General features: G+C 44.3%; 1 protein-coding gene across 8 annotated transcripts in view; it reads right to left on the bottom strand.

Annotated features, from left to right (window-relative positions):
* Nucleotides 1–14,236, bottom strand: part of CHD8 (chromodomain helicase DNA binding protein 8) — a 71,974-nt gene extending 57,738 nt beyond the window's left edge. For 3 of the 8 annotated variants that reach the window (XM_019009486.3, XM_019009489.3, XM_004054889.4), the window contains exon 1: nucleotides 14,006–14,236. The gene's annotated coding sequence lies outside the window, so the exon portion shown is untranslated. Of the gene's footprint in view, nucleotides 1–12,919; nucleotides 13,115–14,005 lie in introns of all 8 variants that reach the window. The other 5 variants (XM_063698257.1, XM_055362381.2, XM_063698258.1 and 2 more) reach the window with 5 other exon arrangements.
* Between the last annotated feature and the right edge of the window lie 1,077 nt (nucleotides 14,237–15,313).

The raw sequence follows: 15,313 nt of genomic DNA, 5'->3' as shown, positions 1-15,313 counted from the left end.
GAAGAGCAGGTCAAGGATAGGAAAAACTGCAAGGCTGGGAGGCCAAGGCCGAAGAATTGCTTGAGCCTAGGAGTTTGAGATCAGCCTGGGTAACAAAGGGAGACTGTCTCTACAATTAGGCCGGGTGCAGTGGCTCATGCCTGTAATCCCATCACTGGGAGGCGGAGGCAGGCAGATTGCTTAAGCCCAAGAGTTCAAGACCAGCCTGGGCAACACGGCGAAACCCTGTTTCTACAGAAATACAAAAATTAGCCAGGCGTGTGACACAGGCCTATAGACCCAGCTGCTTTCAGGGCTGAGGCAGGATTGCCTGAGCCCGGGAAGTTGAGGTTGCAGTGAGTCAAGACTGTGCCACTGCACTTTAGCCTGGGCAACAGAGTCTGACCCTGTCTCAAAATAAAATAAAATAAAAAATTAGCCAGGCATGGTGGCATATGCTGTGGTCTCAGCTACTTGGGAGGCTAAGGCAGGAGGATCGCTTAAGGCTTCAGTGAGCCATGTTCATGACACTGCATTCCAGCCTGGGTGACAGAGACCCTATCAGAAAGGAGAAAAGAGAGAGGGGAGGGGAGGGGAGGAGAGGAGAGGAGAGGAGAAGGGAGGAGAGGGGAAGAGAGGGGAGGAGAGGGGAGGAGACGGGAGGAGAGGGGAGGAGAGGGGAGGAGAGGGGAGGAGAGGGGAGGAGAGGGGAGGAGAGGGGAGGAGAGGGGAGGAGAGGGGAGGAGAGGGGAGGAGAGGGGAGGGGAGAAAGGAAAGAAAGGAAGAAAGAAAGAGAACAACTGCACAAATATTGTTGGGAGAGACAAGAGAATGTTAATGTCTGTGAAGAACTGGAGAACCTATATCCATTCTGAAGAATGTAGCTGCAATTCACCTCTAATTAAGCCCTGTCAAATACAAACACACATCCAAGGTTGAAAGAAAACTTCAGATTTTCCAAAAGCCAGAATTTTGACTGTAAATAACTAATTTTTTAAGAAAACTAAACACTAAAACACTATGCAGGATAAAGAAAACACTTAGCTGGGCTGGGCTCAGTGGCTCACACCTGTAATCCCAGCACTTTGGGAGGCCGAGGCGGGAGGATCACCAGGTCAGGAGATTGAGACCATCCTGGCTAACACGGTGAAACTCCGTCTCTACTAAAAATACAAAAAAATTAGCCGGGTGTGGTGGTGGGCACCTGTAGTCTCAGCTACTCGGGAGGCTGAGGCAGGAGAATGGCGTGAACCCGGGAGGTGGAGCTTGCAGTGAGCCGAGATTGCGCCACTGCACTCCAGCCTGGGTGACAGACTGAGACTGTGTCTCAAAAAAAAAAAAAAAAAAAAAAAAAGAAAACACTTAGCTGGAGACCCAACTGAGATTTTTAGAGGAGTGAGAAAAGCTAAGGAGGAACCCAGGAGAACAACAGAAATTAAGAATCAGAATAATGCCTTCTTAAGCAGGTAGAGAAAAAACAGCTAGAGAAGCAAGACAGTGCAGTGTCACAGAGGCAGAGAATAGAGATTTGCAGGGGAAGTGATCAATTATATCAAACAAAGCAAAAATGTCCAACCATATAAGAACTTTAGGACTGGGCGCTGTGGCTCACGCCTGTAATCCCAGCACTTTGGGAGGCCGGGGCGGGTGGATCACGAGGTCAGGAGATCGAGACCATCCTGGCTAATACGGTGAAACCTCATCTCTACTAAAAAATAACAGAAAATTAGCTAGGTGTGGTGGCGGGCGCCTGTATTCCCAGCTACTGGGGAGGCTGAGGCAGGAGAATGGCGTGAACCCGGGAGGTGCAGCTTGCAGTGAGCTGAGATCGCGCCACTGCACTCCAGCCTGGGCAACAGAGTGAGACTCCGTCTCAAAAAAAAAAAAAAAAAAAAAAAAAAAAAAAAAACAACAACACTTTAAAATGTCCACTGGATGTAATACTTGAAAGCCTTTCTGATACCTACTTTCCACTGTCAAACCAGAAGTGAATCTGTCCATGTGAGTTTTCATAGCATTATGTGTAGTCCTCTTTTAGGATAATTATCTTTTACTTTATATTTTACTTACATTTGTATATGGAAATATAATGAGCTTTGAAGTCCAAGGGACCTGGGTTCAAATTTCTGTCCCATCAAGAAAATCAACCTTTCTGAGTCTAGCTCATTCCTCTACATAAAGGGGATAGCAGTATTAAGTTACAGGAACATTTATGAGGATTACAACAACTGGCACAGTGCTTGACACATAACCACTAAGTCCTAGTAGGTACTCGACAAATGTTGTTGGATAAATTGGGAAAAAAAATTGTTTTTGCCAATATCTATACCTAGGATACTGTAATGAGCCTGAGAGAGGGTCACTACCCAGATTAATGGCCTCCAAAATAGTTTAGTTTCAGTTGGCTAATACCTATGAGCTTGAGTGCACACTCTAGCTCTCTCTCCCTTTATATTAAATCTAATTTAAGGTGAACAGGAATAGCTACATTCTAGAGTCTAGAGTCTGAAGATCATGTTCAACTAAATGGCTTTGGTCAGCCTAAGCTGCTCTAGATGTTCTATGTCACTAGTATCCCATTTTGAGTGGTGAGACTTCACACTCTAAAGGATCCAAGGAAGGGTCATAAAAATTGCAAAAACACCACTCCCACCCTCAAACATATTTTTTTTCCCATGGCTTACAGGACACCACACTTTTCAAGTTTTCCTTCAATCTATTTAACCACTTTAAAAAAAAAATTTTATTTGCTACTTTTTTCCTATACCACCACTTTAATTGAAGTTCACTTTGGTCCTAGACCTTCTTTTCATTCTATACTTTCTTTTCAAGGATGTCTAATTCCAATACATCACCTCAATTATTATTCATTATTTTCTTCAATAAATTATATGCTTATGTCTCTCATATCTCTGGGCAAGATGTCACCTTTGAACTCTTGGTCTGTATATTTCCCTGCTTAATCCATAGCTTTTCTTGGTAGACTCTCCAGTTCCCCCATCCTCATCCCACTACCACATGTGCACATACACAAACTGGTAATCATTCTCCAGCATCTCCTATCTGGATAGTCATGGTTGCACAGACCAGAAACCTACCTTACTACCCGTACCCAGTATTTTAAATTCCCATCTTTATCTCCTAAAGATCCCTCAAATCCATCTACTTCTGCCTTTATTACCCTTTGGCTCAAAAGATGGCTCAATTTATCATGTTCATTTCCCTAGACTACTGCAATTACCTTCTAACTGGTTCTCTTCCATTCTGCCACTTAATTCTTACTTATCCTTCAAAGCTCATGTCAACAAAAAGTTGGGCCAGGCGCCGTGGCTCACACCTGTAATCCCAGCACTTTGGGAGGCCGAGGCGGGTGGATCACGAGGTCAGGAATTCAAGACCTGCCTGGCCAAGATGGTGAAACCCTGGCCGGGCATGGTGGCTCACATCTGTAATCCCAGCACTTTGGGAGACCGAGGCGGGTGGATCACCTGAGGTCAAGAGTTCGTTCAATACCAGCCTGGCCAACATGGTGAAACCCCATCTCTACTAAAAATAAAATAAAAATTTAGCCAGGTGTGGTGGTGTGCACCTGTAATCCCAGCTACCTGGGAGGCTGAGGCAGGAGAATTGCTTGAATCCAGGAGGCAGGAGAATTGCTTGAATCCAGTAGGCAGAGGCTGCAGTGAGGCAAAATCGTGCCACTGCACTCCAGCCCGGGCGACAGAGCAGGATATGGTCTCAAAAAAAAAAAAAAAAAAAAAAAAGTCAGCTGGGCACGGTGGCTCACACCTGTAATCTCAGCACTTTGGGAAGCCGATGCGGGTGGATCACGAGGTCAGGAGTTCGAGACCAGCCTGGCCAAGATGGTGAAACCCTGTCTCTACTAAAAGTACAAAAATTAGCTGGGCGTGGTAGCGGGCACCTGTAATCCCAGCTACTCGGGAGGCTGAGGCAGGAGAATCAGTTGAACCCAGAAGGTGAAGGTTGCAGTGAGCTGAGATCGTGCCACTGCACTCCAGCCTGGCGACAGAGCAAGACTCCGTCTCAAAAAAAAGATGGTGAAATCCCGTCTCTACTAAAACTACAAAAATTAGCCAGGTGCGGTGGCAGGCACCTGTAATCCCAGCTACTTGGGAGGCTGAGGCAGAAGAATTGCTTGAACCCAGGCAGCAGAGGTTGCAGTGAGACAAGATCATGCCACTGCACTCCAGACTGGGTAACACAGCGAGATTCCGTCTCAGAAAAAAGAAAAAAGAAAAAAGTTTTCCTTGATTTCCCAGACTAGTAACAGCTAAAATTGCTGAATGTACATTACATGCCAGGCACTCTAAGCAATGAAAATGTATTAACATACTTAATTTTCTTCTTCTTTTTTTTTTTTGAGACAGGGTATCATTCTGTCACCCAAGCTGGAGGTGGCACCATCTTGGCTCACTGCAACCTCTGTCTCCCAGGCTCAAGCAATGCCTCTGCTTCAGCCTCCCAAGCAGGTGGGACAACAGGCACACGCCACCACGCTCTGCTAGTTTTGCATTTTTGGTAGAGACGGGGTTTCGCCATGTTGCCCAGGCTGGTCTGGAACTCCTGGCCTCAAGTGATCGGCCTGACTCAGATTCCTAAAGTGCTAGGATTACTTTGGCGTGAGCCACAGCTCCTGGCTTCTTATTTAATTTTCTTAACAAGACTAAAATAACTATCTCTATTTCACAGATGTGGAAACTGAGGCACAAAGAGATAATACCTTGCCCAATATCCTACAGCTAGTGAAAAGTAGTACCAGATTCAAATTTAGGCAGTGTAGCTCCAGAAGACACATTCTTAACCACCTTACTATACTATGCTCTAGGTTACATGCCCCATTATAAATTATCTTATAACTTCCAGTACTTCTCCTTTGTTGTAAAGATTGAATAACTGATTATATAATTGTTTGATGTCTACTCTCTCTCCCCCATTAGAATGCAAGTTCCACAAGGGTAAAGGCTTGTCTATGACTTGTCCATTACAGTATTCCCTTTGCTTATCGGGTGGTAATGGGCATTCAATGTATTTTTGTTGAAGGAATGCACTGAATTTCCAGTTGAAGGTGTGTGGGAGAGAGGTTTCTGAGCCAAAGCAATGGCTTCCCTCACTCAGACTGCATGACAACAAAAGGGCAGTAGCACAGTTTCCTACCAGAAACATTCAGAAGAAGTATCATAAAATCACAAGCACCTTCACTTTTTAGTAGCTGTAGCAGACACAGCTTTTACATAAAGCAAAAGGGGTTGTATGGCACTACACATAAAAGACTGTTTTCTAGAGTGAGGTACTCACTGTTGACAGTAATGAAATGTTAGTTACCCTGTTAGGGTTAGGACTATAATGCCTCAGTGGTGACCAATTCCAGCTGTGGCAAGAAGTGAACGGATGACACTATATCCCTTTTTTTTTTTTTTTTTTTTGAGACAGGGTCTCCCCATGTTGCCCAGGTTTGAATGCAGTACCACGATCTCAGCTCACTGCAACCTCCTCTTCCAGAGTTCAAGTGATTCTCCCACTTCAGCCTCCTGAGTAGCTGGGAGTACAGGCACACACCACCACGTCTAGCTAATTTTTGTATTTTTAGTAGAGACGGGGTTTAACCATATTGGTCAGGCTGCTCTCAAACTCCCAACCTCAGGTGATCAACTCGCCTCAGCCTCTCAAAGTGCTAGGATTACAGGCATGAGCCACTGCGCCCGACCGGATGACACTATATCCTTATGACTCAAAAATAGAGCATGGGTTCTTTTTTTTTTTTCTAAGTCAACCACGTTGTAGTTTTTTTTTTTTTTCCAGTAAAACCCTCAAGTTTTGGTCTAAGTCTGAAGACAGAAAATAAGAGCCTAATCTTTGGGGAACATTAGACCTAGGTCAAGTTTGGACTGGATCTGGAGAAGTTGCTCTTCACTGGCTCATGGTCACTAAGGTGAAAATAATACTCTCTGTTCTAGATGAGAAATCTCTAACTGGGCCAATGTTCACCTTACACTACCACTTTTGCGATCCAACATAAGTAACAATGTATATTAATTTAGGTAACAGATTCATGTCCTCTTCATGCTCCCCCACATACATTCCTGCATGCCCTATTTTAACTGAGCCAAGTACACATAAATGTGTTCAGCCTAACAGAAATATATAAATATTTACTTAATAACCAGAGGCTATACGGAATTGTTTTCACTGCAACCATTATGCTAAAAGAGTATGTGTGGGAGGAGAAACATCATAAAGCACTGTTATTATCAGACTTGTGCCTAAAAACTGACCCCAGTGACATGGGATTCATGAAATTTTAATGGGCTAAACTGACTTGCATTGGCTAAAAAAGTGAGTTATATGCAAGACTGACCAAGTCATTTTCCCCTGTACAGCTTAAAGTATTTCACATAATCTTATCTTCAAAATAACTAAGTTAAATAAAAGAAACAAACTATTTACTCTTTTTCCTTTTAACAGAGATACAAAGACGTAAATAAATCTTACATTCTCAAGGTTCTACAATTTTCAAAGGCACAGCTTTAACAGGCTACTGAATACCTATCTGTCTAGTGCTGTGGTCAAAGACAGTTTGCACACAGGGGTCAGCATTGAACTTTTGTTTTTTGAGACACCGTCTCACTCAGTCACCCAGGCTGGAGTGCAGTGGCTCAATCTCAGCTCACTGAAAGCTCCGCCTCCCAGATTCAAGCGATTCTCCTGCCTCAGCCTCCTGAGTAGCTGGGACTACAGGCGCGCGCCACTACACCCGGCTAATTCTTTTTTTTTAATTTTTAGTAGAGACGGGGGTTTTCACCATGTTGGTCAGGCTGGTCTCAAACTCCTGACCTCATGATCCACCCGCCTAGCCCTCCCAAAGTGCTGGGATTACAGGCGTGAGCCACCGCGCCTGGACCAGCACTGAACTTTTAAAAGGAGGAGGCTGGGCTGGGCACGGTGGCTCACGCCTGTAATCCCAGTACTTTGGGCGGCCGAGGCGGGCAGATCACGAGATCAGGAGATCGAGACCATCCTGGCTAACAAGGTGAAACCCCATCTCTACTAAAAATACAAAAAATTAGCCGGGCTTGGTGGCGGGCGCCTGTAGTCCCAGCTACTCGGGAGGCTGAGGCAGGAGAATGGCGGGAACCCAGGAGGCGGAGCTTGCAGTGAGCCAAGACTGCGCCACTGCACTCCAGCCTGGGCGACAGAGCGAGACTTCATCGCAAAATAAATAAATAAAATAAAATAAAATAAAAGGAGGGAGGCTGGATAATAAATGGGGCTTTGAAGTCAGACCAGAGCTCCTCCTACTCTTGGTTGTGTTACCTAACCTCACAGTCTTTTTTTATTTTCCCTGTAAAATGAAACTAGCACCACATACATTTCAGTTATTCTTAAGATTAAAAGATAACATACAATGTTTGGCACATAGTAGGCAAATAAAAAGGAATTTATTATTCTCCATCCAATATCTTAAAACAGTACCACTGAAGGCTTCTCTCAAAGCAAAATTACTCCTCAGAGACTTGGCAGAGCTGATCTGTTAGGCAGAATGGAGGGATACCGAAATAGATGTGAAAGTTTCACAATTAGAATGGCAGGACTGCTGGGCAGGATGAAAGGACTCCAGTACTACCGTGCTGAGAAAGCAGCACAAGTCTTTAACATCATAACCATGAAACAGATTTCAACCAGCACTTGTGATCTAGAGTAACATCCCAAGTAATTCAACTAATCACTTTTATGTTTGTAGGAATATGTCAGTGTCTATTTCTTAAGTATTCAATTTACTTCACAATACCTGCTTGTGGTAACTTTTAGTTTCCAACTGACTAGACTGTCCCTTGGTAGTTCACATGCCCAGATCCAGCTTACTTAGCTTTTGACTCCAATGACTTCCAGGAGTGTAGTGAAAGGAAGTAACCACTGCCTACACTATATAGTTAAATTTTCATTTAAAAAAGCAGTCATATTTGTAAAACAGGTGAAAGCACTACATTTTATAGGAGAATTGATATGCAAATTAAGGAAGAACTGACTAATGTGCCCCAGACCCAGGAAGGGGAGGAAAAACAAGAATGACTGGGTACTGAGTAGAAGAAATGAAAAATACTGAGTAAAAGTTCAATGTTCATGCAACTTGCTAGCCCCTATTCAAAAATCCACTAATTTGTGCAGCAGCAATAGAAAATGAAAAAAAAGATGAAAAAATTCAAAAATCCAGAAACATCTTACCATTAGTGCTGTTTACTTAGATAGATGTATATCTGATAAAATCATGTTCCATACACGAAATTCTGTTATGATTTGGGTGTATCTAAATAGGCAGCCAAACTATAGAAATCACTGGTTTCTTCCAGAACTAACCAAAAAGAAATTCCCATATCACTAATTTGACAATGTACTTCTGAATAACCATGTCCCAAAGAAATAATCCCCAAAGATATAGTGCATCCCCAAAGTATGTAGTGGAAGAAAAAAAGAAAGCAGGAAATTCCAAAGGTTTCTATAATAACACAAGAGACAATCTGAGAAACCTTAAACATTTTACAACTCTCAGCTGAGCACTGTGATATGGGCCGGCCTGTAACCCCAGCTACTTGGGAGGCTGAGATGTGAGGACTACTTGGGCCAAAAAGTTTGAGGTTGCAGTGAGTTATAATTGCACCACTGCACTCCAGCCTACATAACAAACACAGTAAGATCCTGTCTCTTAAAAAAAAACAAAAACAGAAAAAAAGAAAAAAAAAAGCGTTAAGACCTTATAGCTGTTGAGTAGCCTTCTTCTCAAATAAAATTAAGAATTCAGTTATTATATATCCTTTATTGGAAAGCTACTGACATAGTCTTAGAAGAATTACAGACTCTGAAAACAAAAAGGTGTTATTAGGAAATTACTAATCACTGGAATATTGAGACACTACCCAAAGGATTGGCACTATCACATTTAAGGTGCTAACATACAAGGGAGCAATGAAGCACAGTCCTGGAAATTATCTGGTAATTTCAGCAGCATGCTATTTAATTATCTTTTTAAAATGAAATAAACAACAAATAAAATGAAGTCATATACAATAAATATCTATGAAATATTAATATACAAAGGAAAGAAAATCAGGGATATTTCACTCCTTAAATGACAAGGTCAACCCTTTCTTAATAATTACACATAACAGTAAATCATAGTTCTGGAAACTCTTTCCAAACAAACTAGTGAGAATATACTACAGGAGAATCCGAATTTGAAGAGGTTAGAATGTTGTCTAAGATCCCTACACTGCTCCACTGCTTAAAATATATTCCTGGATCTTTCCCTGCTGAAGACTAATGTAAAAGTAATTATCGGCTGGGTGCGGTAGCTCACACCTGTAATCCCAGCTCTTAGGGAGGCAGAGGCAGGAGGATAGCTTGAGCCCAGGAGTTTGAGACCAGCCTGGCCAACATAGTGAAACCCCGACTCTACTAAAAATACAAAAAATTAGCCGGGCATGGTGGCACGCGCCTATAGTCCCACCTACTCGGGAGGCTGAGGCAGGAGAGTCACCTGAACCCGGGAGGCGGAGGTTGTGCTGAGCCGAGATTGCCCCATTGCACTCCAGCCTGGGCAACAGAGTGAGACTCTGTCTCAAAAAAAAAAAAAAAGTAATTATCCTGTACCTTACAATTAATGGGTAGAAATTACGTGCTTTAAGTCTCCTGCTGCAACCTGAAGGCAACAAATAAGATATTTTGAAGTTGACCATTTTGCTTCATGTAACATTAACAAACTAAGGGCCTAGTGAAGGATGGAAACTATATAATTAATAATAAAAGGGCAAAAGAAATGTTACCTAGAGAACAGCTTAATAAGAAACCTCAGAGATTAAGATACTTTGTAGTTTAAACGTAAAACATTAAGTAACTACAAAGAGGTGGACTTATTTTACAATACAAATACAATGAAAACTTTAGAGTTTCATTTAAAGTTTACTCACCCACAAAACTGAGAGATTAAAGGAAAAAAAGGTTATCCAAGACAAAATCTAGAATGCAGTAAATGTTTTGTTGTTGTTTTGAGATGGAGTCTCGCTCTGTCACCAGGCTAGAGTGCAGTGGCACGATCTAGGCTCACTGCCATCTCCGCCTCCCTGGTTCAAGTGATTCTCCTGCCTCAGCCTCCCGAGTAGCTGGGCCTACAGGACCATGCCACCACGCCCAGCTAATTTTTGTATTTTTTAAAGTAGAGACGGGGTTTCACCATGTTGGCTAGGATGCCCGCCTTGGCCTCCCAAAGTGCTGGGATTACAGGCGTGAGCCACTGCACCCAGCCAGAATGCAATAAATGTTAAATAAACTTTAGGTAAAAGAAAACTTCAGGCCTGGTGTGGTGGCTCACGCTTGTAATCCTGGCACTTTGGGAGGCCGAGGCAGGCAGATCAGCCTGAGGTCAGGAGTTTGAGACAAGCCTGGCCAACATGGTGAAACCCTGTCTCTGCTAAAAATACAAAAAATTAGCCAGGCGTGGTGGCACACGCCTTGACCCCAGCTACTTGGGAAGCTGAAGCAGGAGAATCACTTGAACCCAGGAGGTGGAGGTTGCAGTGAGCCGAGATCGCGCCACTGTACTACAGCCTAGGTGACACAGGGAGACTTATCTCAAAAAAAAAAAAAAAAAAAAAGAAAACTTCATACAACAACCCCATTACATAGAAATACAACTGTCAGCCGGGCGCAGTGGCTGACGCCTGTAATCCCAGCGATTTGGGTGGCCGAGACAGGCCGATCACGAGGTCAGGAGTTAAAGACCAGCCTGGCCAATATGGTGAAACCCTGTCTCTACTAAAAATACAAAAATTAGCCGGGCATGGTGGTACGCGCCTATAGTCCCAGCTACTCGGAAGGCTGAGGCAGAAGAATCACTTGAACTGGGAGGCAGAGCTTTCAGTGAGCAAAGATCGCACCACTGCATTCCTGCCTGGGTGACACAGCGAGACTCCATCTCAAAAAAAACAAAGAAATACAACTGTCAGGCTGGGTGTGGTGGCCCACACCTGTAATCCCAGCACTTTGGGAGGCCAAGGTGGGAGGATCACTTGAGCCAAGGAGTTCAAGACCAGCTGGGGCAAGATGGAAAGACCCCGTCTCTTAAGAAAGAAAGACAACTCTCATTTGGGTACTAGGTACCAAAGAAAGACCATATCTTGAAAATTAGATACCCTAAAAGGTTTCAATTTTCACGAGGTCAGGAGTTAAAGACTAGCCTGGCCAATATGGTGAAACCCCGTCTCTACTAAAAATACAGAAATTACATTCCCTAAAAGGTTTCAGCTAAACAGAAGCAAAAGTGTACAACGTCAGTGAATTAAGTGAAAAGGAAAGTGCACAAAATCACAGGAAGATGAAAAGATCACCAACTTGGTGAGACAAAAGAATAAAAGATCACAGATCATGAAAGAGGGGATATAAAAAGTTAAAGTGAAATAAGAAACATGATAGTCTATCAATGAATCAAATGCTAAAGGTAAAATAGTAAATATTATACCACAATGGTCACAGTAATGTAAGGACAGGTCATGCGAAGACCTGCAGATCAAGGACTGGCTCAAATCCAACTCCAGAAGTAGAGAGATTCTAGAGGTGAAAGTGGAGACTCGAGAGAAATGTTTGTCTTCTGTTTTCCTCCCAAGTATTAGGCTCAATGTAAGCTCAGAAGATAGCTTAACTCTTCCAGAGCTGTAGACAAACAGTTCACTAAAGCATTTAGCATTCATCTGAATGTTACAGTCCTTTCACATATGAGAATATCAAATCTTATTTCTTCAGTAAGCAAACACAGTTTTGACACCCACAAATTAATCTTAAGTGGTAATTTTGCTTAGAAAAGTGGCTCATGCCTGTAATCCCAGCACTTCAGGAGGCTGAGGCGGGAGGATCACGAGGTCAGAAGTTCAAGACCAGCCTAGCCAATATGGTGAAACCCCGTCTCTACTAAAAATAAAAAAAAAATTAGCCGAGCATGGTGGCGGGCGCCTGTAATCCCAGCTACTCGGAAGGCTGAGGCAGGAGAATTACTTGAACCTGGGAGGCGGAGGTTGCAGTGAGCCGAGATCCTGCCACTGCACTCCAGCCTGGGTGACAGAGCAAGACTCCGTCTCAAAAAAAAAAAAAAAAAGAAAAAAAAGAAAAGAAAAGAAAAGAAAAGAAAAGAAAAGAAAACTGACAAAACCAAAAGAACAGATGCACAGGACAGATCAAACATGGAGAATACAAAAACTGTTCAAGTACTCATACACTGTTCCATTATATCCCTTATCCCAATCCATTACTCCTTTGCTATCCTCTGGCTGTGTCGCCCAGGCCGGAATGCAGTGGCACGATCTTGGCTCACTGCAATCTCCACCTCCAGGGTTCAAGCGATTTTCATGCCTTGGCCTCCCATGTAGCTGGGACTACAGGCGCGCGTCACCATGCCCGGCTAAATTTTTTTTGTATTTTTTGTACTTTTAGAGACGGGGGTTTCACCATGTTGGTCAGGCTGGTCTCGAACTCCTGACTTCAAGTGATCCGCCCGCCTCCACCTCCCAAAGTGCTGAGATTACAAGCGTGAGCCGCGGCGCCTAGCCCACTATTTCAGTTTTAAACTTTCTCCTAAGCCTGTCTCTTCACACTTGCCTACTCTCTCTTTGGCCAATATCTTTCACTTGCCTTCAGATCCACTGACACGCCTCTCTTGCAGCAGAAGGTCTTACATGGAAAATGTTTTTCTTATCATAACTCTTTTTTTAAGGGTTGGGATAATTCCAAAGTACTTGAAATAAGTTTCTCATATCTTGCTCTATGAGGTTGACTAGAATTTGTTCTGAAACCTATTGGGTGACCAATACAAAAGAAATTCCTAAGCAGAAGACACGATCTAATTAACTAACACAGGACACGATTCAAATCACAAACTCACTTTCGATATGTAATGTGCCCCACGCCAGATGACTTCAGCATATGCTAACCTAGGCTGAGAATCCTTGACTGAGTCGACAAACTCAGAAAAGCATGGAGATGAAACGATCTGTAGACGCCGGTGTGATGGTAGGATGCAGCAGACACTGATAAGGCAGCTCCCCTGGCTTGTGTTTGGGGCGCTCCGCTGTTTATTCTTTAATAGAAAAAGACAGAGTTCTAAATCTTTGACTTCTGGCTCACTTTGCTTAGCCATACGAAAGAGATGGGTCCACTATATACCTTTTCTGTGAAGACCCGAATCGCTTCAAGACTGTCCCTTAAAAAGCAAGAGGCTGCTGCATTTATACAGCTGCTGCAGGGAAATTCCCTGCGACACTAGAGACAGGTAAATAAACTGCATTCGTTCCAAAGCAGGGGGAGGGATCTTCTATCAGTGAAGAGTTTACATAATGCAACGGAAAACCAGTGAGCTCTGCAGACCTGTCAAGGAGGATGCAAGGCTTGAGCTCCTCTCTTCCCACCATCTCTAAACATTCTCCAACAGCCTGCTCTTCACTCCCAGGAGACCCACAGAACTTACACCTGAGAATGAGTAACAATCTGCTTACGCTTACCCCATGCTTTCCTACCCACCTTTATTATTAAAATACAGAAGAAAAAAGAAAAATAAAAAGAAGTAGAAAACCCTAACCACCTATTTCTGAATCCAAAGTATGGAGTAACCAAACGGGGCCGAGGAGTTTTCCCTTCTCTGAAGAGAGGAGAACAAGGCGCCGCCTCCAATCTACACTACGCCCAGTAATGCAATGACAAGCCCTGAAAACTCCACAGCGTCCCAAGCAGTCCCTCGCGGCTCGGCCCGGCTCGGACCCCGCGGCCCGGCAGCCACCCTCTCCCCCGGCCTCTCACAAAGGAGACTGCTTCAGTCCGGAGCATCACCCCGCACCTGATCCCTCACAACTGGGGGGCGAGCAGGGGGTGGAAGAGAGAGGAGAAGGAGTTACTTAAATCAAATCTCTGAGAGCCTCAGCTTTTGCTGACTCCTGGCCCAGCACTGAGGAGCGGGTGCGAGCGGGAAGCCTACCTGTGCAAGTCCTGGTGCTTCCTTTCCAGGCAGCGCTTCAACTCACCCTCTCCGAGAACAAGGCGCCTTCCGGCGGAGCATGGCCAGCCCTCGCCTCAATCTAGCTTGCTAGTAGTCCATTCTCCCTAGGCTCCGCCCCCCTGCGCTCCCATCCGCCAATGGCAGCACCGAAGCCCGGCCTCTTCCAGCGAGTTAGTGTGAGCGCCATCCAGGAAGTCTCTTGAGGGTGGAAGGTCCTAGGAGGATGAGACGGGTACGTAGGCGACCACAAATATGCCTGATTGAAAATAAAATCTGGCGGCGGCTCGCCTCTGACGACTCAGTTCACAGGCGGCCAGGCCCCTCGGCATCTTTTTTTGACCCCCGCCATTGGGGGCGCTGTGAACTAAAACAACACTTAGTTACCTACTTCTGGGAAGCCATCTTGGCTCGGACTGTGGGACTGGGTGAGAGTGCTTAAAGAATGTGAAGACCCTGTCGGCGTTCTGTCCGACTATATAGGTCCAGCCGGAACATACTCTCCTGTATACATACACTTAGGAGGCCCCTCAGTCACGACGTGAAACCCTGGAGTAATGCCGTATGTGGTTACGGGCAACCACCACCACCCTCTCACTTAACTGTAGGAGTAAAGCAATTTTAACAAATCAAATAAGCAAAAATTAATTCTTCTAATGAGAGTGAAAGTTGCACTTTCCTAGGGTAATCCTTTATGGACACCTCACTCAAAATATCAGGACATGTATCTATTATAGGTGCTGCTAAGCTTTAGGATTCACTGCAGATTTTCCAGTAGGGGCACTGTGAATCAGTTGGAAATCAAGAACAGGACTTAAGGAGGAACTCCTTTTTTTTTAAAAAGGCCTAATTTTTTTTTTTTTTTTTGAGATGGAGTCTCGCTCAGTCACCCAGGCTGGAGTGCAGTGGGGCGATCTCGGCCCACTGCAATCTCTGCCTCCTGGGTTCAAGCAATTCTCCTGTCTCAGCCTCCTGAGTAGCTGAGACTACAGGCGCCCGCCACCACGCCCAGCTAATTTTTGTATTTTTAGTAGAGATGGGGTTTCGCCAAGTTGGTCAGGCTGGTTTCGAACTCCAGACCTCAAGTGATCCGCCCCCCTCGGCCTCCCAAAGTGCTGGGACTACAGACATGAGCCACCATTCCTGGCCAAGAAATCTTTTTTAAAGTTGTGAGTGAGGGAATCCTTCCAGATTATTAAAGGAATTTCTCAAGGAGTAACATAATTGCATGGTCTTACATGATAGGAGCTCAGAGACATTAAGGAGTCATATGAGTGATAAGACTTGGCC

The sequence above is a fragment of the Gorilla gorilla genome, chromosome 15 (assembly GCF_029281585.2).
Source record: "Gorilla gorilla gorilla isolate KB3781 chromosome 15, NHGRI_mGorGor1-v2.1_pri, whole genome shotgun sequence".
Lineage (NCBI taxonomy): Eukaryota > Metazoa > Chordata > Mammalia > Primates > Hominidae > Gorilla > Gorilla gorilla.
The sequence above is the reverse complement of the archived record's forward strand: the minus strand, read 5'-3'. Positions and strand labels throughout refer to the sequence as shown.